General features: G+C 39.1%; 1 protein-coding gene across 21 annotated transcripts in view; it reads left to right on the top strand.

Moving 5' to 3' along the window:
* Nucleotides 1–25,418, top strand: part of LOC143838184 (uncharacterized) — a 229,256-nt gene that overhangs the window by 179,418 nt on the left and 24,420 nt on the right. For 15 of the 21 annotated variants that reach the window (XR_013231261.1, XR_013231263.1, XR_013231262.1 and 12 more), the window contains 2 exons: nucleotides 8,727–8,936; nucleotides 10,924–11,071. The exons of 5 other annotated variants lie outside the window; for them this stretch is intronic. The gene's annotated coding sequence lies outside the window, so the exon portion shown is untranslated. The remainder of the gene's footprint in view (nucleotides 1–8,726; nucleotides 8,937–10,923; nucleotides 11,072–25,418) is intronic. One more of the 21 variants, XR_013231277.1, reaches the window with a different exon arrangement.

A 25,418-nucleotide genomic window follows, 5' to 3' on the forward strand; every position in this document is an offset into this window, starting at 1 on the left:
AAGTATTTGAGTCTTAAGAAACTGCAAAAACCCATGCCAGACTAGTTTGTGAAAAGAGCAAGAGTCCAGTAGCACCTTAAAGACTAGTAAAATTTATGGCAAAATGTGAGCTTTTATGAGCTGCCCCAAGACGACTTGTCAAGAGGGGCGGGGTATAAGCTTAAAAATAAATAATAAATAAATAAACAAGTCACTGCTTACTCCTTCAAACTAGTTTATGTATGTATTAAGTAGAAAATAGTTATATATTTTATGCATTATTGGTCTCAATGTAGTGACCACCCAGCATGTACAATATATAGGATGATTGTTCAATGCCACATTCCAGCCAATGCTCAAAGGCCTAAAGCAGTCTGCTATACACCTGAAACTACTTTGCCCACATGAACTTCCCTGCTTTCTTTCACTTCTCTACTATTTATTACTTATGCTTGTATTTTTAGACCACCACTCCAGAATTCACCCATCTCATGGTGGTTTACAATAAACTAAAGGGATCGGTCCAATTATCTTCCAATGCAGAAAAAACTTTAATTAATGGTTACAATGGAAAGGAGTGTGGTATACATATGCATAGATGTCAGTCATCAACTTCAGGTTGTTGTTTTTTTTAATCCTCTCTGGTCTGTTAGCATAGAGATCATCAACTAAAAACCCAGGGCTGAATCCAGCCCAGTGAACTGTTCAAACCGACTTCCGCACAGTTCTGACCCAGAAGCAAGAGGCCCACAGGAAGGTAGCAATAGTTGATGCGTCTGGATGTGCTGAAAGTCCACAGTAAAGCTGGTCAGCCATCAGTTCTGCCCAAAATGCTTGCTTGCTTACTTACTTACCTACTTATTTATTAATCTGTCTATTTATGTTTGGACTTATATAACTGCCTCTCCCAGCAAGCTGGCTCAGGGTTGTTTACAAGAATATATGGAGCATAAAAGCATTAAAAACAGTTAAAACAATTAAAAACAATAAAGTGCAGTTCAATTCCATCAGAACCAATGACTGAGCATTGCCTTCAGATTGATGTTACGCTACGATTCATTGACCCCCAACCAAATGAAAGAGCTCTGTTTTTCAGGTCTTTTGGAATTGAACACATTTATGGAGGGCCTGCAGCTCTTCTGGGAGCTAATTCTACCAGGTGGGGGCCAGAACTGAAAAGGCCCTGTCCTTGGCTGAGGCCAGATGACTGTTTTGAGGGCTAGAGTTTGCACTGGCAGAGCAAAGTGCTCTTTGGGCGGCATAGACAGCTAGGCAATCCCTCAGGTATAAGGGGCCCAGGCCATGGATGGCCTTGAAGGTTAAAACCAAGACTTTGAACCTGATCCAGAATTCAACCAGGAGCTAGTGCAGCTGCCTGAGAACAGGCTTTATGTGGGCTCTCCATGATTACTTAGTGAGAACCCGAGCTGCCGCATTTTGGAACAGTTGCCGTCTCTGTGTCAGGGACAAGGCTAGCCCATGTAGAATGAGTTACAACAGTCTAGCCTGGAGGTAACCATTGTGTGGATCAATGTGGTTAGGTGTTCCAGGGACAGGTAGATCACCAGCTTGGTGGAGCTGATAGAATGCCAGTTTGGCTACTCTAGTAGCTGATGATCAACACTTTAAAGCATTCTTCTATAGTTCTGGAAGCTCAAGATGGAAATGTGTCTCTTAAAAATTGCTGTGGGCTATACCTGAGTGGTCTTTAATGCCTCAAAGGACAGGTAGTGCATGTTTGTCAGAGATGGAGCAGATATTCAAAGCAACTCATATATCACTGGGCTACAACCATGATGTCCACATCAAGACATTAGGTGAATTCCTAAGTTGTGTGACTGTGATAATATTTTTTGCTGTTTCCCTTCTTTAGTAAACAGTTTGTTAAACCAAGGAAGAAAAATGCATGTCATTAGACAATAATTTTCTGAAATGTACCATTTTGTATCAAAGAAAAGTGCATTCAGACAAGGCACTTCTACTTTCCATGAAGACAGCTCTTTAGTACATAAGTGGCTATTTTTCCTTCCAGGCTGACTTCCTGTGGGTTTGACTGCAGAATAGCAGGTGTACCATTCCGAAGTGTCTTTACAAGTGGCTCAGCAGGGTCTCTTTGCCATATATCCACAGGAGACAGCTCATCTGTTTAATCCTTATGTTTTAGTCAACCTTTCTTATTATGTGTGCAGGGCTCCAATGCTCAGCTGGATTTTGACTCTCAGAATGAATTGATGAAGCTCTTTGATCTTTGCTGTGTATTGCATCTATTTCATCTTTCATCTTAATGCATGATCTTCCCCAATTCCAGCTTTATTTTTTTCCACTTGAATTCATCCATTTTACTTTCTTCTGCTTTTTCTTGGCATTTACTTTTTTTAATGTGCATTGAACTTGATGTCATTAATCTGAATATAACCACCGCTGCTTGGTACATAATATTTGAAAATACATTGACCAAGATGTGTGGTTTTATTTTGGAAAGCTATTCGAGATGAACCCAGCTTTTAAATGCATGGGAACCATTTCTAGAAATCTTGTTTTATTGAATGTATTTCCTGTAGTCACTCCATAGGGAGAAAAAAAACCCATTGTAACATTAACAAGTTCACAGTGTTGCCAGCATGTAGATTCGGGTGACTAAACGATTCCAAGAAAATTAGCCCTAAACTTAACAGTTAGTTTTATACTCATTCAGAATACTCATTCAGCTCCTAGGAAATATCCCCAATGCTTTAGAGTATACCTTTTATGGGCTTTTTCTGAAGAAGCCTTCTGTTCAACATAAAATGTGTTATACTACACTAGTGATAGAACTGCTCCAATAAAGTGTTTTAGCTCTAGCTTTACAATCACTTTTGTCCTGACAGTTTTTCCTTGTAATTGAAAATTTACTGCAGTTGCATTTGCTCCGGCAGAAAACTGCAATGGAAGCAATGGAAGCAATTGCTTTAAAGCAAAAGAAGATGGAAATTAGAACAATCTCTAAAATTGACATAAAATGTGATTCTGTAGATTCTAGAAGAAAGACACAGGACAATTATGCAACACTGAGAGAATCTGGGATGACTGTATGCTAATGTTAATCTTTCTTTTCAGTAAACCTTATGGATAAGATTTAGTTCAATGAACCCATAGTAAAATGAGCTGCTTTAAAATTTATTTATTGAAAATTGTATCCAGCACTTATTACCAATTATACTCATGGCTCCTGTATTAGGATTCAGAAAATATCTGGGAAAGCTGAACTTTTTCACTCCCAGGCATATAAACGGACCGAGATCCATTTAAATGCCTGCCAAACAGCTGATCTTGTGGAAAGAACCCTCTTTGGCAGGAAGAGGGGTCTGCTGTGGGCCCCTGCTGTAAATCCCCCCCACACACAGAGCCCACCAAACAACTGACCCTGCAGAGAGAAGTCTTTCCACAAGACTGGCCTTTTAAAAGAACTGCACAAGAAAGAACAAAAGCAGCCAGCTCCCTGCCACTCAGCTGTTTCTTTGTGCTTCCTGCAAACCCCATTTAAAGGGACCACAGTCCCTTTCAGCAGGGTTTCTGTGGTCACAAATCAGTTTGGTTCAGTTTGTGATCTAATCACTAACAATAAACCAACACAAACTATATTTTTCTGGTTCATGGCCATTGCTACTGGGGAGCACCCAAGTCAACTGGCAAGCTACTTTTACAGACTCTGCTGGGAGATAGGTTACAAATCTTCCTACACATTTCTGTCTGTGTATGCTTCTTTTTTGGCTGTGCAGATGACTGAGTGAGAGTGGTCAACTGTGCACAGACTCAACAATTCCTTCACTAAAATCTGTGGAAAGTACATAGGTTTGCTTTGTGGCAGTGACTGTGGGCAAACTAAGCATGTGGAGCTATTTTGCATGAACTGCAGCACAGTTTCAATGAGATGCTGAGCCTGTGAAAAGTTGTACGGAGACGATTTTTTGCCTTACCAACATGTTTAAATCAGATATAATATGACCATATATAAGATAGTACAGAACCTCCAGTTCTGTTGAACTCTTAATTTGTGTATACTTGATGATGATAACTTTGTCTTAGACCTATGTTAAACATTTAGTAATCTAACAAAAATAGAGTCCAATAGCACCTTTAAGACCAACAAAGATTTATTCAAGGCATGAGCTTTTGAGTGCAGGCACTCCTCAGACTAAATGAAAAACCATCACAACTGTGGAGATATAAGGCAAAAGCAAATTATAGCATTGCTATTCGATATACCTACTGCCATTTTTTTTAAGTGGGCAAAAAAGCACTCTAGAGTGCAGGGAGAAGGGATAGAAGCAGGAAGAGACAATGCCACAGGAAATACTCCCATGTCACAGCAAATGCACTGCACTCAAGCAGGTTTAGTAATCTGATTGCTAAGTGTGCTAATTGGTTTTAACATTCCCGTAAAGGTTCTCTGAGATTTCTGAAGGGTCAGTTTCCAAAACAATCTTTTCCATATATCAGCCACATATTTTGAAAGTCAAACATCTGCTAATCCCTTGGAATTAAAAAAGCAAACTTATTCTCATATTCAGCAGGCTTTCCTAGTTTACTAAGAACGGGGAAAGCTTAGTTTGCATTATAGCTAATTATTTAATACTTACACTAATGGTGACAAAGTGTATTCTTCATCCTACTTTTTAGAGATATCGATTGAATGGGTCATCTATGTCACAAAATTGTTTCTGTGTCCATACTCTTCAGTGTTGAAGAGTATATTGGACTTCAGACTTGCTGGTTCTGGAAAATAAACAGCAGATCAAGAGAATCTGTGCTTTTCTGAAGAATTTCCTGCAATATATTCAGCGTCACAAATCAGTCATTTTAAACACTTTCTGTATTGTTCAGCTTCATTCATAGTGTGATCTTCTCTTGCTAGATTATGTGTGACAAAAGAAACTCACAAATGCCGTCAATGAAAAGAACAGGGATATGTCATTTCTTGAGAAGCTAGGCAATACATCCCAGAATAGTAGATTTGACACCTTTGTGTCAATTGCAGCAGAGATTGGATACCTGTACTGACTTTCACGTTGTTTGCATCATGATTTGCTCCAGCTCAGCCTTTTCCCATTCAGTTTAAGCATCTGACCCAGACTCAGGACCCTGAGTTGCAGTTGCTGGGGGCAGATACGTCTCCACCTGGGACATTCTAGGGTCACTGCCAGTAAAAAATATGGAGCTATATGGGTTAGTGGTATGGTTTATATTAGATAACTGTGTATGTTTGTGGAATTTTTAACAGACTGAAGTAGGAGAAAGAGAATAGAAAAAACCATCTAGGAGATGATATTGGTCTCTTTACTCCATCAAAATGGTGTACATAAAGATTACTTCTTTCTCACCTTTCTCACCTTATACTTCTATTTTATTACCTTATCCTGTGAAGATTTTTGCCTAGCTGGGAAACAGAATTTCTTTACACAAGACTGCCAAGAGTGACAGGCAGGAATTAATAGCATTTGCATTGTTTGGGAAAGGATTATTCTTACTTAGTTCTTCATTACCCTTTTCAGATTGAGTTCTACTTTTGTTTTTTGTTTTTTAATGTTCTTCATATTCTGATGCTTTCTGAGTGATCTAGAATGGCTCACTGGACAGATGTTTTGAATGCCTGGAAACTGAGCAGATGAAAGTAGTAAACTACTGAGTAAACTGCAGTGAGTAAAGTAGAACAATAAAGTTATGAAAATGTAAAGTGGCTTTATTAGTTGAGGTGTAGGAAACTACTAACACACATCCACACCATTTTGCTTGGTAGGTGAGAATAAATCACCACTCAAGCAACCAAGGGGACTGGGAGCAATTTTAGGTCCAGCAGTAGAGGAGAGGACAACAGGTATGATTTATGACTATTATCTCCTTCCCAACCTGTACAACCATCAATCAATCAAGACCATGAGATGCTGGGAGTACCACTGTGGCACCATGCTCCAAATGTGCCTTCCCAAGTACAACCCTTTTTTCCTACACCATTGTGTTTGTAATCACACCAGCATTTTCACAAATACATATTATATTTTGTTCTGCGCTTGAGTTAATATTGTCTACTCCAACTGGTAATGGTTCTTTAGGATCTTGAGCAAATCTCTTCCAGACCAGCTACCTGAGGTGGGTTACCTGGAGATGCCAGGGGCTGAAATACGGATACTCTGTATATGCAATGTATATGCCTCTGCCACTAAAATATAGCCTGTCTGCTGCCTAAATAACACTTTTGAGCACATAGGATATTTTTGATGTCAGTCAACTAAGGAATAGACATTTTTAAAGTTTAAAGATAAATATTATTAAAATAAATTTCTGTTTTTAATATTTTACAAACAATACCAAGAGCTATCTCAACAGAACTCTAGGTGAATGGTACTCTTATTTATCAGGCCTCTACTTGCAAGAATGTATAGACTGTCAAACAATTTATGTTGTAAGGTGTCCATATTAGTCTTTTAATGTTAGTCAGCTGACTGGATATAGTGAACATGATTGCAGTCAGATAAACACAAGTGTCCTCAGATTTATGCATTTTTCTGTAAATGTAACTTTCACGCCACCAGTATTTAATGAAACATTCAATGAAAAAATGCACCATGCTGGCATGTGCAGTGAAACGTTAATTAAATAAACAGGCAATTAGTATTTATACGGAGTGAATTGCTTCTACTTTACTTCATTGTTCCATTTGTTTGAGTGGCAAGTGAGGGGCTACAGTCTTAGGAATGAAATGTTTGCTCCAGTTAAAGGGCTGGTGTGGTTCAATGACAGAAGGACTGATATTCCATGGTGGTGTGACATGTCCCTTCTTTAACGTTATTCTATTCCACTTCTCTGCCTACTTCTTCTCCTCTCCATAATAATGCTGTCAACTCCTTTGTCAAGGGATAGGGAGCATTGACATAACACTATTCATTCAGGGACTCTTCCACTGTCATCTCAGCTCCTTATTCATTTTCATTTTGAAATCCATTGGGAATTTCCAGCTGGAAGTGTGTAAACTAAATGCACAAATGAACCATTCAGTTTTATAAACTCTGTTTACACTTGCAGATGATTGAATCTGGCATGGATAGCCCATGAACTTCTTTCTAAATTAATTCATTTTGTTCATTGCATCACATTTTTAATATACATACATGTTGTATTGAGTTACTGTAACATTGGAGAGCCCTTATGGACCATGTCTTTTCACAATGATTGTCCCCGTCCTATTCTCTCTGCAGTTATGCATTACAAAATTATGACAAAAAATGGGAGAGATAATTCTTACGCAATAAATGTTTCAACATTTTTGCAGCTGTGTTATTGTATTTCCTCCTCTGGCCAATGAAGGGAATAGGATGGACTCTGATTCAAGGGTCAATTTGAGAATCTTCAGCATTTGATTAGTTTGTTTATATAAATTGCTGCATTTGTAAGGTCTCTTGGTATTTTAGAGGTCTAAAAGTCTTAACATGGGATGCTAAAAATAGTGTTGGAAGATAACTTTGTAGTTGCATAGATTGTTTTTCTCTTGGAATTTCAAATTCAAGATTAAGATGCAGGTTATAACTAACAGCACAGTCCTAAACAGTTATACTCTTCAAAGTGCATGGAAATCAATGTGCTCAGAATGCTGTAACTCTGCTTAGGATTCTATGGCATTAATTTTCCCCCCTACTTAACCTCAAGAATAGAGATAGATTTCAGACTTTTACCAGCAGATGGTTGGAAGAACAATTAAGGTAGTCCTTACTGCATCATAGGAAGCAATTCCAGGTCAGTAAACCATACAGAAATATTATTTTGATTCCTGGATACAAATGATCAATGTAAGCAATGACAAGTTAAAACAGTATTCTACAGTGTGTATAACCCTTCTACAAGATAAATTTTGCATTATACTATAAAACTATTGTAGCTGGATGAATAACTTACATCTAATTTTTGAAATGTAATACTGTACTACTGGGTAAAGACAGTAAATCCAAAAGCTTCAGCTTCTCGCTAGTATTTTTAACTGCTTAAAAATAGCAAGCATATAATAGATAAGAGTAAGAGTGAAATGTTAACTATGATCTCACATATATGTAGGTGAATGCTTTTCTATAATAAGATTAGAATTCTGGAATCTGTTTTGCTTGTAAGAGTTCATGGACTGTCAGACTGGTTGAGATGGAATGTGCTTACACACAACATTTAATGGAAGCCAACTGTTTCCGTGGACCCAGTTAAGACTGCCCAACTGTGGAATACAGTCCCTTGGGTACGCAAGGGATCACCTGCTCCTGCCTTTTTAAGGGGAAGGGCAAAGGGAATTCCTCACATCATGTTCTTTAGGGAATTTCTAAATTTCCAAGGGTTTGGTCTAGTCCCCTACATTTGACATATGCAACTTTGCATATGTACCGCAATCTGAACTTGAAGCCATACAAACTGTTCTTGAGATATGGATGCGCTCTTGGTCTCAAATCAATCTTGTCATTCCTCAGAAAGCAACCAACGATAATAAGTACTATTCACCTGATTGCCTTCCTGCTCTAAGACAGCTGGTGACGCTTGTCTTCCTGATAACCAGGACTTTCTGATCTAAGGCAGGGATAAAGAAAAGCCGGGAGCTTGCTGAATCTAAATGTGACAGTCGATGGCAGTGTAGAGGGGTCAGGAGGGATAGAATCTCTGACACGTATAAGAAAGGAACAAAATTTATCTGCTCTGGTTGCAATGATTAGATGTCTCGTTGTCTGGCTTTCTTATAGTGGATGATTGATCGTACCCGCCAGCTGGCTAATATCATAATTAACAAAGTTGCTACCGTGTCCAAGAAGTTTAATCGAAAGAATTTGCTGGCAATATGATTCTGTTGTCGCCCACAAAGATCACAAACCTAGCAGAGTCGACTTTTGGACTAATGGAGCTGCAGAATTATGTAGGAAGAATGAGAAGTAGTACACCTGAAAGCTATCATGGTATGTCTCTTTTCCCTGTTGCGTTATCTTTATCACTTCATTGAACAACCAGAAGAATCTTAATTTCAGTTTCAAGACTGTTTTTTCACATTTAATCAAATCTCATGTTACTTGTTATTTATTATCTGGACAACAAATTTATTACTGCCTGTCATTGTTCAGGATCATGCCAAATATTATCTTTAAAAAGCTAGGAATGTGCTGGTTGTTGCCATGGTTAGTATTTTCTCTAGCAGTAGGTGTTATAAAATGGTTTCCACTTTTCATTTAAATGTGACTTAAATCATGCATCAAACATGGAAGGAGCCTCCGCACCTGTTTCCATTGAGCTAAAGAATGTCATTAAAAATATAGATAAGTGAATATTTAATAATTTAGAAGTTAAACTTTATAATTGTAGTTGATTAATAGCCTTAACTTTCAATGCCCAGAACATCTTGGAAATATTATCCAAATGTCTCAGTTACGCCATTGTAAGGTTTACACTTGGGGGTGGAGGGTTAAAAAAAAAAATACTCCACTGAGCTCTTTCTTTGTGATTGTATTTTTCTTCTTTGTAAGGTTTATTTGTTCATCTAGTTGTCCCCAAAGTCCATGCTGCAATTGCCAGGCTAACATATGACCAGGAATATTGACAGTGATGAGTGTGTGTATATCTATGTGAGTTTATGTATGTGAGCACACATACTTTGGAGAGAGGGAGAGAGAGAGACTAGGAGAGGATAGAAATAAAGAGAAAGAAAACAATTGCTGTCGCTTTTTCATATAGCAGTCCATGAAAGAGTAGCAAGAAAACATTATAAAGGCTGCCTGCTTTTGAGCCATTTAGGTGCAGAAAATCCCTGGGGGGTGGGAATGGTGTTTTGTTGTTATTTGTTGTTGTAACTGCTTTTGTTTCTAAATGAAATTGCACATTTTAATCTGTTTGAAGAACCATTTTCGACTGCATGTTCTTTGAGCTATTATGAAATTTATTAAAATCTTTCAACTGAATATGCAATAGCTACTGACTTTTAATGATAACTGCAAAAAAAAAACTCTAAGGAAACAGTGGTCTCTCAGAGATTTTCTTTTTTGCAATACGTCATCTGTAGATTTTAAGATATATGAGAATATTATAATGCATAAACATTTCAAGTAGTGTTCAATAAGTATACCATTTAGCTATTTTACACTGCCTGCCTAAATAAAGCAAAGATATATATTTTCATTCCTCAAATGAAATTAGATGTGGTGGCTGGCATTCTCCCTTTCAAAAGACATTGCTCTCAATCAAAATTTCATTGCTTGGCCAAAATTATTCCTTCCGTATCGCCTGTGATAGGTAATAATTTTAATCTTTTCTGGCATTTTTATTGTTCAATATCAGCTTTAAAAATCAATAATTTGCTTTGCTTGGAATAAGAAGTGATATAAATACGGAAGGAACAATAGATTAGTAATGCAAATTTCAAACAGAAGGAAAGATTAAGCTACTTGAACGAGCAAATCATTGTTTCATTCGGCACTCCCATAATATTTCATGTAATTGAGACTTAATGTATTGTTAGAACTCATCTGGAGAACCAAATGTCTACATGGATTACAGGAGGAAACGCTAAAGCAATGTCACAGCAGATGTGTCTGGCTTTTAACAGGATTATTTCCTGGGATATGTAGCAATGAACTCCTCGTAATAGTTTCTGAGGAACTCATAATTTTGAGAAATATGTTAATAGCAAATGTGCTAATATAAAGGGCTAGAAGATTAGCGCAGCATTCTTTTGCACCGAAATAAGAATATAATAAATGTCCCCCAGGTGACTCAGGCTGCAGTAATTTTTCTTGAAGATTAAAGCTTGATGGACCTTTGCTCGGGTGATTAACCCTTCAGAAATTAAAACCCAAAGCTGATGGGCTGAGTTCAATTTAAATGCAAACATGGAGAAATATCATTCATATTTTTAAAAAACCCTTTTAATTTTCATTTGTACCTGTTGGTGAGAAGATACGATAATAAAAAAGGAGCATGATTTAGCTCGGGCAAATCCATTTGAATAGCAAAATGACTTTCAAGAATCAAGAAAACGGAAAAGTATGTCCTGCAGAAGAGTTTCAGAACAAAGAAAGAATGAACTGAAGCTATCAAAAAACAGGTAAGAGGTTAATAGTTATCTGTTTACTGCCGCTGATATCAATTAGATTGTGTTCCCAGAAGGCAATTAATACAGATCTTTAAAAATGTTTGAATTTCCTATACAATCGTAAACAGGATTTTGCTATGGAAATCATATTATAATAATTCTTCACTGAAGAGAGATAATCTGTGTTTAGGAGCGGATCAGTTTAAAGCGAAACTTCATTATATCATGGCATTGGTCAATGTGGTTAATGTAGGGGTTGACATGATATGTTTGCTATGTTTTCGGGCATCATCTGATTAAACAGGTCATGTTCATAAATACCTAATTTCTTTCTTACAAACTTTCAACCAGGATTCTGAATAAAATCTTGATTTAGCATTTCCCATGAAAGTCAATATTGTTATGCTGTCCCTGCAATGACTCATACTTGAGATAGTGACTCAGCATTACTGTTTGAATTAAAACTTTGCCAGAGTTCAAAAAGTTGATAAGATCTTGATGATTAAACTGGATTCTTTGTGCTAAAACACTGAGTGGGGGTGATACTAAGGAAGAGATTTGGAGGCTACCGGAGAATCAAAATTATAATCCCCCCCCAATATTCCATAACATAATATTGTTTTGCGATTTAATTCATTACTGTTGATTTTCATGCTACTACACAAAAGACGTCAGTGGAATTGAACCAGTGATTCTCATATGGATTTCTGAGGGACTTTCTAAGGGACCTATTTCTGTATCCATCCTATAACTTATATGGCTATAGAACTTTAATGTAGAGTACAAGCCTGTGACATCACAAAATCTCCCTGCAGATTAAAAAAGGAGAAGGGTGAGTAAACCTGTACTTGCTGAAAGTTAACATTCTTTTTACAGGGAGCTGTTTTTCTAGGCTGGGGAGAACATTTCATAATGCTGAAATCTATGGGCTGGTCTACAAAAGCGATATGTGATTGTCCTAACTGTGCCTGCATTGTTCCTTTTCAGACTGTAGGCAGACTATCACATTATCAAATTCCCCATTTTCCATTCATATTAAAAAGTTGATGTGCATTACAAGCTAGATGGTATGGAGAAGGGTTATACTCTCATCTCCCTGATATGCCCAGAAAAATTTATGTTGAAGGTCATGATTGAGGTTGAATTTGGGAAGTAAAGCAGTGAGGACTAGGAGTGTGCAGGAAACAAACAAATAAATAATGCCCTTTAAAGAACCCCCAAATTTCAAGTCAATTGGACCATGAATTCCTATTCTATGAGCCCTTGAACAAGGGTTTCCCAGATGCCCTTCACTGTTTCCTCTGGAAGGGAGACAACTTCATGAAAAATATAAGCTATTGGAAGCTACTGCTAAGCCTTACAATTTATTTTATTTCTTTAAATTTATATGCTGCCACTCCTGGGATTACCCACTTGTGGCTTCCAACATTCATACCAATACAATAAAATATAATTAAACCAGTTAAAACATTATAAAATACATAATAAAAACCCATTAACAATCAGCATCAACCCTATAATTCTGATTAAAAAATAATTCTATAGCTAAGATAGTTGATTTACCATTGGGGTGCTGCAGTTAAAATGGGAAAATATGAATCTACATAAACCATGAGTATCTCAACCTACATAAAATACAAGAATTTCCATGTAAAATGTGTGAAGCCACAAAAAAGCAAACCCACACAAACCAATCCCAGTGAAGATTAAACCTTTAAAAAACAACATGACCACTTGAAACTCACAGGATCTTACCTAAAGCCACCTGACAAGTTGATACTAAGCCCAAGGAGACACAGAAACATGGGGGAGGGAGGAATAAACAGTCCGGGGAGCCTCCAAACACTAGGTCCTGATGTTCCCAGTTAATCCAAATATTTCTGGAACTTTTCAGGACCGTTTTTGTCATCCCCAAAATCCTGAATATATTTGAGAGACCCAAATAGATCATTAGTCAGGATTGAAGTGGACCATAACTTCCCCTGAGACACAAAGACATTCTGAGCTAATAGTCTGAGAATTCCTGACTGTCCCAGATTCTCCAATGTGCCTATGCATCAACTGAGAGGCAGAAGAAAAGAAGCTTTTACTCTTCTGTAGAAGAGACAACTCTACAGATTTTGCTTCCTTTATCACAGTGCTGATCAACAAAGGTCAGCATTTGTAAATTCTCTACTTCAGTCTTCCAAAAATTTCTCTCTTAAAAAATTATGCTATTAAAGTTGATAATAAATATGCAGGCTCTTTATATCCTATTAAACACATTTCTCTTTCATCAGGTAGCAGAATCCTAGGCATTGTAGTAAAGAAAGTAAAGAAATTAAAGGCTCCGAGGTAGCATTTTCCTTCTCTCTAGCTTTTTTCTTTACACTTTACAAGCCAACAGGGGGAAAAAAGTATTCTTCTTATGGGATATGCGAAGTTGAAAACTAAACTCACTGTGGAGGGTTTGGGGGGGGGGGGCAGAACAAAATCCTTCCATATCCTAAATAATGCATCTAGAGGCTTGAGTTAGTCCTGATTATTAACTAAGTGATATATTTGCTTAAAGGCACTTTACTGACTTATAATTAGCTCTTACTCTCTAGTTCTTAATTATATCTCCCTTCTATTATCTCTTTTCTTGGAGTTCCTGCCCTTCATCTTTTGATCATGTGTTTCTTAACATTTACCTTGTAAAAACCATAAATGTTTATAAATGTCTTAAGTTCCTGTGACTCTGTTGCTCATCATCAGATGTATAAAAACAGTGATGCAAAGCTCCAAAGAGCAAGAAGGCCAAATCCCACTGAGGCATTCTTCTCTTGCAGATCTTCGGGAGCTCCATTCATACTTTTTAACCAAAAATTATACCTTACTTAGATGATCATCACGCCCCCAGGTTCCTTTTTGGCCCATTATGCACGGGGGGGGGGGGGGAATAATGTACATTCAGGATGGAATGGCAGTGACTAAAATCACCGATAATGCATGGTGCCGGCTGCAACTGGCTGCAGATTCAGTGCACGCCACCGAAAAATCCACGTTAGCGAAACGCGGAAGAAAGCGCAGCTTCCGGGTGACCGGGGCGCAACCAGAAGCAGCGACAGGGTTGCCACGTGCATAATCAGTTACTCTGGGTTTTGCTGCCGTGAGTCCCATCCCGTATATAAGCGGTTTGCTTCACTTCTTCCCCCTCCGCGTTTTCCATGTGACCCGAAATCGCCGTCTTGTCGGCCGTGCATAATGGGCTCTCCAGATGAACAGATAGATCTCAGACTGTTAGCATCTTAAAGACCAACAAGATTTTGGGGATATAAGTTTTCAAGAGTGAAAGCCCTCTTTGTAAATCTGACAAACAAAGCTTTGACTCTCATAACCTTATACTCCCAAAATCTTGTTGGTCTAAGAGGCTACTGGACTCAAATCTAACTGTTCTACAGAAGACAAACATTGGCTATCCTCTGAGAGTTTTCTTCTGATGTTCATCCTGCTTGGCTGGCTACATATTTGCTTTATGGCAAGCTGCAACTACTACTTCAGCTGTACTTGTAAGTAAACCACCCAGTCATTTGTGGGTTTGGTGCTATACAAATGACAGAATGGTGAAGTGCCATATGAATGTCTAAAATCTTTTTGAGGACTCTGGAGGAAATGAAAATCAGGGTAGCTGAGGAGATAGGGAGTAGTGAGCTCAAATTCTTGGGAAGACATATTAAGCTAGGAATATATCTAATTTGTTTTCATCTGACATTTGGGATGGCTATGGATGGTGTGAGAGGAATCAGAGGAAACTTTCCCTGGGTTCTTCAAGAGAATGCTGATGGCCTTGAGTCTTATGTCCTTGCTTATGGAAATGTCAGTGTCCATGAACAATGATGGCAGAACAGTACATATAATTATTTACAGTAGTAACGGTTTTTGCCTGAAAATGAAGACTGTTTGATGGTGACCAGATTCTACAACCACTTTGGTGCCTTATAAGTTTCTCTCTCTCTCTCTCTCTCTCTCTCTCCACTCACACAGTAACATCACTGTAAGGAAGTCTAAAATAACTTTCTCAGATACTTCCACATAGGAAATTTTGCATATCCTAACCATACACTGCTATATGTGATGACACTACATACGAAAATCCCCAACTGGTGGCAACTTATCACATCACACTGTACCATACCACACACACACATCACTCATCTATGTTTTTATAGTGGCAGTATACACATACAGCTCATACAGATTTTCCTACACATATACTTGCAATATCTTCTTTAATTAAGCTGTTATCATAGGATTCAGTGGATTAAACTAAGACAAATCCTAGTTATTTAGGGATATTCACCCAGTTTCTTTTTGTCTGAGGATACAGTCCTATCACATTTATACATAGTTCTACAGAAGCTTCTTCCCATGTTCATACCCACATGATTGTGACATGCTTGTAAATACTGAGAACACTTTGGGTGGGAAAAAACTGCATGACAGACAAGGCACATTGGTTACAGTATCTTTATGCATACTGCAGCAGAGCAGTACCATTGTTGGGCCATATGCCAATTGGACTTAAATGATAATGTGAAAATAATATATTATCCTGAGTATGCATATATAAAAGTAGTTCAAAGTGATACAGAAGACAAAGGAAAGTGAATAATAGAATGTGATTAAAATACTCTGGGATTCTGTGTCATGTAAACCAACTTGAATATTCACCCAGAGTAACAAGCCTGAATCCACTGTCTGTGAAACAACTTGGGAGAGATTCTCAGTCATAAATTTGCATGAGGAAAAAGACTCCTATAAACATTGTTTTACTGAATTTGGTTACTCTTCACATGGCATGTTCTAGAAAATGAGTAATAGAAGCTTGAATGTTTTTAAAGAAAGAAGTTTGCTATTTCTTGTGAAAAGATAATATGCTATTTTAGTGACAAATCAATTTTGTCATATATTGGTTTATTATGAAATCGTGAATTTGCCAGGGGTAGGCACATAGGTTCATTTTAGACATCTGTAAAAAAAAAATCAATATTACCCTTTGTAAAGTTATCCGTGGAATTCCAGCTACAACATGACAAAGACATTTATTAATGAAAATTGCCTGGCTTAAAAAAAAAATCAACATGGCATTATTCAAGCTTAATTGTAAAAAAACTCCAAATGTGAGTAAATCAGAACTAGAAGTACTTTTCTGCCATTTTTATTTTAAAATGCATTAATTGACCATTGCCTAAAGGAGCATGAATACCACTTTTGCCAAACTCCTATAAAAAATTTGACCAACAATTGCCCTTTCCTTTTCTCCGCAATGCAAGCCAGTATGTTGGCAAAGCCAGTCTCCAGAAGGGACCTGGAGATCTCTTGTTATCACAACTGATCTCCACACTACAGAGATCAATTTCCATGGAGAAAATGGCAACTTCAGAGTGTCTGCTTTACAACAGCACATCTCTGTTGAGCTCTTTTCCCTCCTCAAACTCTGTCCTCTTCAGGCTGCCCCCCTAAAACTCCAGGAATTTTCCAACTTGGATTTGGCAGCCGTGCTCTAGACAGAGGCAATACTGAATAACATGGGACTTACTTCTGGGTAGACCTGTTTTTTTGTGTTGCATATACATAGCTGAAATCTCTAGACTAAAGTTAAGGTCCAATAATAACATGTACATTTGGTATAATGCTTTTGTCTTTGTTCTGTCATAAGCAGATAAATAAACACTGGAACAAGATGCATTGATACCAGAATATTGGCTTCTTAGTTACATTAGATTTATGATTAGGCCCATAATGAACTTTGTGTTACATTTGTTTTATTAACTTTTTATGACACATATTTGGTTAGGAAACATGGATTGACATCCTATTTTGCCATGTACCTGTACACTGAACATATGACATGGATGTGTGTGTGATGAGTGCAGCAAGCGACTTTTGTAATAGTGACTATCTACATAGATTATCCTGTAGGAAATTAAGTAATTGCTCAAACCTATGCCATTCTCATGCAAAAATGGGCTGATAAATGTCTAGCTGCTTGTTAGGGTTTTTTGTTTGTTTGTTGTTGTTTGATAGATCTTTCCAAGGGTAGATTTTATTTATAAATGAGACAGATAATTTCCTAGCCAACCCTATACTGTATGGTTTTTGTTTGTATTGATGGTGACATGCACTCATCTATGGAATCTGACTCTTGTCTTTGACTGTGATGCTTCTGGTAATTGGTGGAAGTAGCCAGCAGAAGATACAGACAATTGCTTCAGCACCAGCATAGCAGAAACGATGTAATGCTCCACGTCAACCCTGTACACAAGCACCATGCGCTATCAATGTGTTCCGAGGACAGAGGAAAGACCCATTACATAACACTGCAAGACCATAAAAATGTAGGCAAACTGCTGCAGCTTAGCATACTGTTTTACTTGTGGCAGTTGGCTTGCCTGTCTCCAGGTGATGGTGGAAGATCTCCCAGAATTAGACTCCAGGTAAGAGAGGTAAGGGTGGTAAGGCAGCAGAAATGCTGTCTGAAATCTGTCTGCCCATGAGGCTGGGAGTTCAATCCCAGCAGCCGGCTCAAGGTTGACTCAGCCTTCCATCCTTCCGAGGTCGGTGAAATGAGTACCCAGCTTGCTGGGGGGTAAACGGTAATGACTGGGGAAGGCACTGGGGAAGGCACTGGCATTGAGTCTGCCATGAAACCGCTAGAGGGTGTCACCCCAAGGGTCAGGCATGACCCAGTGCTTGCACAGGGGATACCTTTACCTTTAAGAGAGATTGTTCCCCTGCAAGGAAATAACTGCTTTGAAAGGGGGACTCTGCATTATACCCCATTGAAATCCCTCCCTTTTCCCTTAGGATCCCTTAGGATCCACCGCCTCCAAATCACCAGAAAATTCCCAATCCAGAGTTCCAGCCCTATGCAGTAACAAGAGTTTAGGCAGGTAGTCCTCCTTGAAAGGGAAGACGGGTGTGAATGTTCTCCATATTGAGAGTTGGGATGCCACTTAGGTTCAGGTGTGTGTGTGTGTTTGTATCATTTTATTTATTTACTGACTTCATTTTACCCTACTTTTATTCCATTGGGGATCCGGAGAAACTTATATTGTTACACTTTTCTATTTTATCATAACAACCCTGTGCAGAAGGTTAGGCTGAGAGTGTGTAACTGGCCAGGGTTGCAAGTCAAGCTTCCATAGTGGAGTGGAGATTCAAACATGATTGCCCCAGATTATCGTTTGATACTCTAACCACTACATCATGCTGCCTGTCAAATTTTTACAGTCCATTTAACTTTTTCCTTAATGCCTTCATTTCCCCCCCAATCATTGACGTATTCTCCTGCCATTTCTTGTGGAGCTTCCACTAACCATGCAGCTTCATGCATTCTGTCTGGCTCCCTAATGGGGTTTCTTTAGCCCCTAGTCTCCCTCCATGGATGGTGCTTAAGCTATTTTAGCATATAGGTTATCTAACAATTTAAATATGGATAATAGAAAGAGAAGTGACATAAGTAGACATGCATATTAAAAAAAACATTCCCTAACAGTATTCCTGTGTATTGTAAGACTGAATGTTGCCAATTTATTCTTGCTGATACATATTTGTAGGTACATTGACCTTGAATGTGTTTCTTTGTTCTGGGGTGAATCAGTCCATAGTTTTGGAAATCTTGAGGAAGATAATTACATTAAAATGCACACAGTTTCGAAAAACAAACCAATTAATAGAGAAGATTTAATTTAGATATTTTTCACTGAGTCTGCCCAATGTGTACACTTATGCTAAATCGCCCTTTTTCCTTATTTGCCAAAAAGAGGCTCCTTCTTATTGAACTATTACTACAGGATCTAGCTTCCCCCCAAAAATTACACACTTTTTGCATAAATGTGCCTAATTACCTGAATTCAGTTTTGATTAGCAGTGTTAATTGATGCAGCTGTGGATGGGATCTGTTTACCTAAATTACCATGTGCAAACAGCAATACGTCTGAAAGTGAATATGCTGAACTGAAAACACTAATTAGCTGAGATGGATTGTTATTCAAGTCACATCTCAGAGCCTTTTTAATGAAAGGCTGGATATGTCAGGTCTTTATGATATGCAGGCAGAAATGTCTATATCACATACGATTTCCTAAGGTTAATTCGTAAGTCCAGATGGGATGTTGGCTGGCTTCTCATGACTCACTTTGAGAGTTAATGTGAATATTGTGTTTTTCTGATAACACAGACTCTGTTTAGGGTGTGTGTGTCTGTGGATGTAAAAATAGAGAACAACCTATTATATTATTTCACATTATACTACATAACTATGTCTAAACAGAAACAATTAGCATTCCATATCTTGGCAAATTGTTTCCAGTTTTTGTACCAAACAATACTGGAAAAATAGCTTGCCAATTTAAGAAATACAGCCATGCATTTACTAAAGCCAAAACAATCAAGGAACAGTTACAAGTATCAGTTAATTCAAGAAAGAGTTAATTCCTTATTTTTATCCCCTTGCAATAAAAAGGTTTGTTTTTTAAAAATTCAATTGGAGGAATAGCCTCTTATTAGAAATGTTTTTTTAAAAAAAACTAAGAAAAACCAGAATTTAAACTCTGAAGAATTTAAACTGGCAACCAAACTATGGGGAGGAGATCCACAGTTACCTATGCATCTCTCCACCCATTTGTGTGTAAATCGGGAAATATTTGGAGTTATCAGCTCCTTTTACAGAAAATATACCCCCTTTCTTTCCAACTTCCCTTGCCATGCTCCATTTTCTTTAAGACATTTTTCTTCTATTGCAGCTAGAATACTGAAATTGAATTGGGCTGGAAAAGTTTCAAACAAATACTACACAATAAGAAAGGGGAGGAGCAGTGTTTAGTTCTCTTCAATTATACACTCTTTTCTGTTCTTTTTGTTTAAAAGAATCACTCTTTTTTGAGAAGAAATTCTAAGTCTTGTATTTGCTGAAGTGATTCATATATGGAAGTAATCTGTTGTTGGCTATGGTTTCACTCCTGAAAATGCTCCCCCACGGCATCCCTGCTTGGGGGAGGGGGGATAGAATTGAGCATGTGTGATGAAGAAGTGAAGCCCCTCTCTTTCTTACTGATTATTCCCTACAAGATTCTCCTGTTGCTTAGCTTGTATTACATTAACAAATTGAGGTTTGGACATATGTTGTATGCTGGAATCTTACTGGTCAATGACCAGTATCAATAAAGTGTGGTTGCATGTGGTTGCCGAGGTACATATAGTACAGCCTTCTTATTGATCCAATAAGTGTTTGGTCTGAAGACTGGATTGTGTAGGGAGAGAATGGAGTCCTTTGGGATCTACGGAAACATTTCCAAGAAGATTATAAACATTTACTATTACTGTCTTAGGCTTTACTGTCTACTTTGGAGAGCAAGCCCACAAACATATACCAGAAAATGTAGAAATGGCCACACTCAAACACACACTTATTAGCATGGTTTTCCTTGTTAATCTCTAGGCATAGGTTATCAATCTTGCCCTGAAATAATGTCTCTGTACCATTTTCAAAAGGAAATGGTACCAACAAAGTTTACTGGGTTTCCTTGTGCTGTGAAATGAGGATGCTAAGGGAACAAAGGTTTTATAGTAGTTGAGCCTACTTTAGAAGAAGAGTTGGCTTTTATACCTTTACTAGGAATTAAGCCCGCTGTGGTGTAAATACAGCGGGCGCTAGCTGCAGGAGCGTGGGATTCCAGGCGGCTGGGTAGCCAGGCGTGGTCGGCGGGGCTGCGGCCTGTTGCTCAGACTCACCTTCCGGAGGCTTGCTGGGAGTGGCGGTGGTTGTCGGTGGTGGTCGGCAGTATCACCAGTCCAGGGGGCCAGGCGCGCGGTGGGTAGAGGCGAGGTTGGAAGCGGCCGGCCATGTACTGGGGCATGGCCGGCACTGGCGGTGGAGAGGCTCGGTGGCAGAGAGGCTTGGCGGTGGTGTCGTCGTTCATGCGGCTATTGTGGCGGCAAGTAGGCGGTCCTTGGGGCCTGGCCGTGTTGGTGGTGGTGAAGGCCGGGGATAGGCGAGCATGCGAGGAAGCACCAACCTGTAAGTGGGGGGTTGGGGTCGGGGTGGGAAGGGCACGGGAGGCGGCAGGGAGGGATGGATGGTCGGGGTGGGAAGGGCACGGGCTGGGGTGGCCGGGGATGGAGGGTCGGGGTTGGAGTGGGAAGGGTGCGGGCGGTGGTGGCAGCTGGGGAGGTGAATGGGGGTGAGTAGGGGCGAGTTCCATTGGCGGGCAAGGGCAGTCTCTGGGCAGAGGGAAAGTAGTTTTCCCCGAGTCCAGCAGCGTGGGGCAAGCCTCCTCCCCAGCGGCCATCTGGCGAGGGTGGCAGCTCGGGAGGACTGGAGAGTCAGCGGCGCGGTGTTTGGGAGACGGGCCAAGTAGCCAATAGGGAGGCATGCAAAGCCCTGGAGTGCCACTCTGAGGAGCGAATCAGGAGCCGTGAAGCCTGAATCAGGAGCTCGTTTCGCTCCTCCAAGTTTTTATCCTGGACAGAGCCCGCCCACTCTCCTCCCACTTAGCCCTTACCCTTTTATTTAATACCGAGGAGCGGTTTAAAGATACTATCTGAAGGAATCTCAAAGTGTCCTACAATCACTTTCCCTTCCTTTCCCTTCCCTTCTGTGATTGGCTCAAGGTAGCTTAATGTGAGGAAAGCAAGCTTAATGTGAAGAAATGGGACATCAAACCCAGTTCTCCAGATTAGAGGCAGCTACTAGCTATCTGCTCATTCCCAGTAGCATATTGGACACCTTCCGACCTGAGGGGCTCATCTTCCGGTGTCATATCGTTTTGCCTTTTGAACTTGTCCATTGGGTTTTCATGGCAAAGATACTGGAGTGGTTTGCCATTTCCTTCTTCAGCACAGAGGATACCTTTACCTTTAATTACAGTCAGGTGCTAGATGAGAGGAACACACCTCACCTCTCTTGAAAGATAAACCAGTTAAAAATTAAAATTCAATACCTTTATTGGCATATATAGAAAAGAAACAATAAAATTTAATCCATAAAAGAGAGTAAGCCATCAAAATTTATACCCAAGCAGTCAGGAAGAGGTGTTGTGAAGTGTGAATTAGGATAGATATAGAAACCTGGCGATAATTTTGGTCATCTGAGGGTGGCAATCTTGGAGAAAGTAACTGGTTAACTTCTTGGTGTCATGAGAGCCATCCCTTCTCATTAATGGTTTCAGGAAACATTCTCTGTGGTGTATATGTTGCTTACCGTAGAAGAGAACATGCTCAATAGATTCTGGTTGTTTAGATGAGCAGGTGCAGAGGAACTTTTAAAAAATGCCCTTGAGTTAATGTAAGGAGTTTATGTGTGCCAACATGAAGCATCTTCTCATAGAAGGCAAGGTCAGTGGTGAAAAACAATCCAGTATTCTTCCTGCAGAAGGGAAGATATCAAAGGTTATCAGGAAGCACGTTTTACGTGCTCCTGCTACGATAGTTTGATAGTCAAGGATTCACTGCTTAATGATATTTTAAGCTTGTCGTTCATCAAGGTTTTCACATTGATCCAGTGAAAGCCCAATTGATTTTAGATAAACCAGTTACATTGGCTGCCCGTTTCTTCCCGTATTCAATTCAAGGTGATAGTTATAACAAGCATGGATGAGACCCACAGATCTCAAGGACCATCTCTCTTCCATATGTCCCCATCTGACTGCATCTCTCTGGTTGTCTCTTAGTAGAAGGTTGCATGTTTGGTATCCCATCTCAGCCTAGTCCTTTTCAATAGCCTCCCATTGTGAGGATGGCATTGTCCTTAGAAATGAGTTAGAAGCACTGTAAAGATATTTTGTTTGCAAAGGCTTTTAATGGGATTTAAGCTGCAGGCATCTGTTGCAAGGGATGTTTTATTGTATTGGGTTTCAATTGTATTGTGTTTAGTTTCATTCTGAGCTTTGAGCTACAAGGAAATGGTAGGGTATAGTTGTACTTCAAATGATTTTATGTACGGATATTATCGTTTCCTTGGATTTTGTATTTAGTGGTTACTGTGTGTTACCTTCTTTGAATGTAGGAAAAGTAGAGTAGAAATCTCCTAAATAAAGAAAGGAATTGTATGTGCTGGCTTCTTTTGTCTCTTCATTCCTGAGCAAAGAAAATAGAAGCTAACTACAACTGACAGGATGGAAGGGAATAAGGACTGGAATAACATCTGTCATATTCATCAGATGCTTAGCTGTCCACCTGAACAGAAAAAAAGTTCAAGGTACAATCCTGGCAGCCATAGTTGGAGAGGGTTATATGAAGGGAGACCATTGCCAATGCTGAGGACCTCCCTATTCATGTGGAAAAAACATTTCAATATACCTTTATTCCTCACCTTGCATTCTGAACAGGAGAGTGAGTGCTGAAATGACCATAAGAGATGGGACATAAAGTGTTCTGGATCAACTGTGTTCACCTATTGGCTCCACTGTTGCCACAAATCTGAAAGTCCATTGCTAATAGGTATACTGTGTGCAGCACAATGTGCTCGTCATATTGCACGTACTTATTTGTTTCTTGCCTATTAAGCTGAGGCCTGGACTTAACTAATAGCTTATCTCACATGGTCAAATTTTCCTTACTAATAGCATTTCAAACTACAGATGGGGAACTGTATTTGGAATACTATTTCATTATAAGAATCCTAGCAGCGAGGTGACTGTTTAATTTATTTCCCATCTCCCTAAAATCTACTTTTCTACATAAGTTGATGCTTTAAAAAAAAGCAAAACACTGGGACCAGAGGAGAGTATTAAATTATGGCATTTTCCTTCTTGCAGTCTGGAATTAAGAACAGTTTGACAACCTGCTTATGTAAGGGGTATTTTGGGGAGAGTGTAGGAATGGGTTCTTTCTACAGAAAGAGGGGAGTTTCTCTAGAGAAGATTCATCTAGAATTGAGAGGAAACAATAGCAAGAGGGAAGATTGATGTACATGAAAGAATGAAAAAGAATGAAGGTCACATATACAGATCTGTAATAGCTGCATGCCAGCCCAATGATAGTGTCAATGTTCTATACATGCTGAAGTAAGGGAAGAACACAAGACTGCCAAGGTCAAATAATAATGATCTGCTTATTTTTAAACTTGTATTTAAGATCCTTAGGGCAAGAAGGATGCCTATCGTTGTACAATGCAAAGTACAACAGCTCCTCTGTGAGCCTGCTCACAGTCTCTTGGTGCTACTGTAATATGTGTGCTAAATAATTCAGAACTCATAAAGACAGGAAACTGCAGAGATAGAGGGAAGAGATTCTAGGCAGCAGAAGTTGCACACAGCATGATAAAATATTGGCCCTCACTTTTCTTGCATCAGCAGAGAGAGGCCAAGAGCTGTGCCATCCTGGAAATGCATTGAAACAAACATGTCATCCACAAACTTGCCAGTTGCTTGAACCTCTACTTTGTTTCAATTCTGCATAGTGATCCTTCTCCCCTATGAACCTATCAATTCCTCTCATCCTCAGAGGCCCTGCCTTGCTCACCACAGCCATTGGAAATTAGATAGGTGGTGAACCTAGAAAGGTCCTTCTCCATCATTGCACCAACACTTTGCAACTTCTTCCCCAGAGAGTTTATTCTCTCTCCCTTTATTGGTATCTTTCACCAACATGTGAAGCTCTTTTAATTTGTCCGGCATACTCCCAGTAATGTTTTTGGCCCCCTCTTGTAGCCCGGTCTCTTTAAGTGTTTTAAACTGCATTTTATATTTTTTAAAACTGTATTTTAATGGTTTAAATGTTTTCCTGTTGCCACCTCAAGAACCCTGATTGTGTGGAAAGGTGGCATTAAAATGTTTTAAATAAATAAATATATTATTAAAAAGTGAATTTTGAAAAAAAAAATCCTCTCCCCAGAAAAATCCTAGGCTGAGAGCATTTAGAAATCAACAAAATCCTGTTCCTTCTCTGTCATGCACCCATAGCTATACATTTCTGGCCACTGCAGTGGTCCAGCTGCTTTACCATATTTTGGAGTTTTGTCAGCACAGGACTAACTTACTATCCAAAGCAGTTTAGGGGCTGATCTTTAAGACAGTGATAGTGAATAGCATAGGAATATAAACCTGCACCTTAGACATCCTAAGCCTCCAGTATTTCTATATGTTCCTGGTCCTTTCTTTGTGGATGTTAGAGGGGAAATCAGCTGACAAGCAGACACAGTGCTGGTATTTGTGGAGATGCATCAAGTGTCAGAAGTTAAAGTATACAATTCCATTTTGGGATCTTCCACACAATTGTTATCTCATTATTACTGAAGGAACTGTAAGTAGCTCACAACAGGAAGGGGGGAAATGAAATAAATTATTATCAACAGAGAGAACAGGAAACTATACCTGAGGCTGGTCCTGAATTCCAC

This window comes from Paroedura picta, chromosome 5 (genome assembly GCF_049243985.1).
Source record: "Paroedura picta isolate Pp20150507F chromosome 5, Ppicta_v3.0, whole genome shotgun sequence".
Taxonomy (NCBI): domain Eukaryota; kingdom Metazoa; phylum Chordata; class Lepidosauria; order Squamata; family Gekkonidae; genus Paroedura; species Paroedura picta.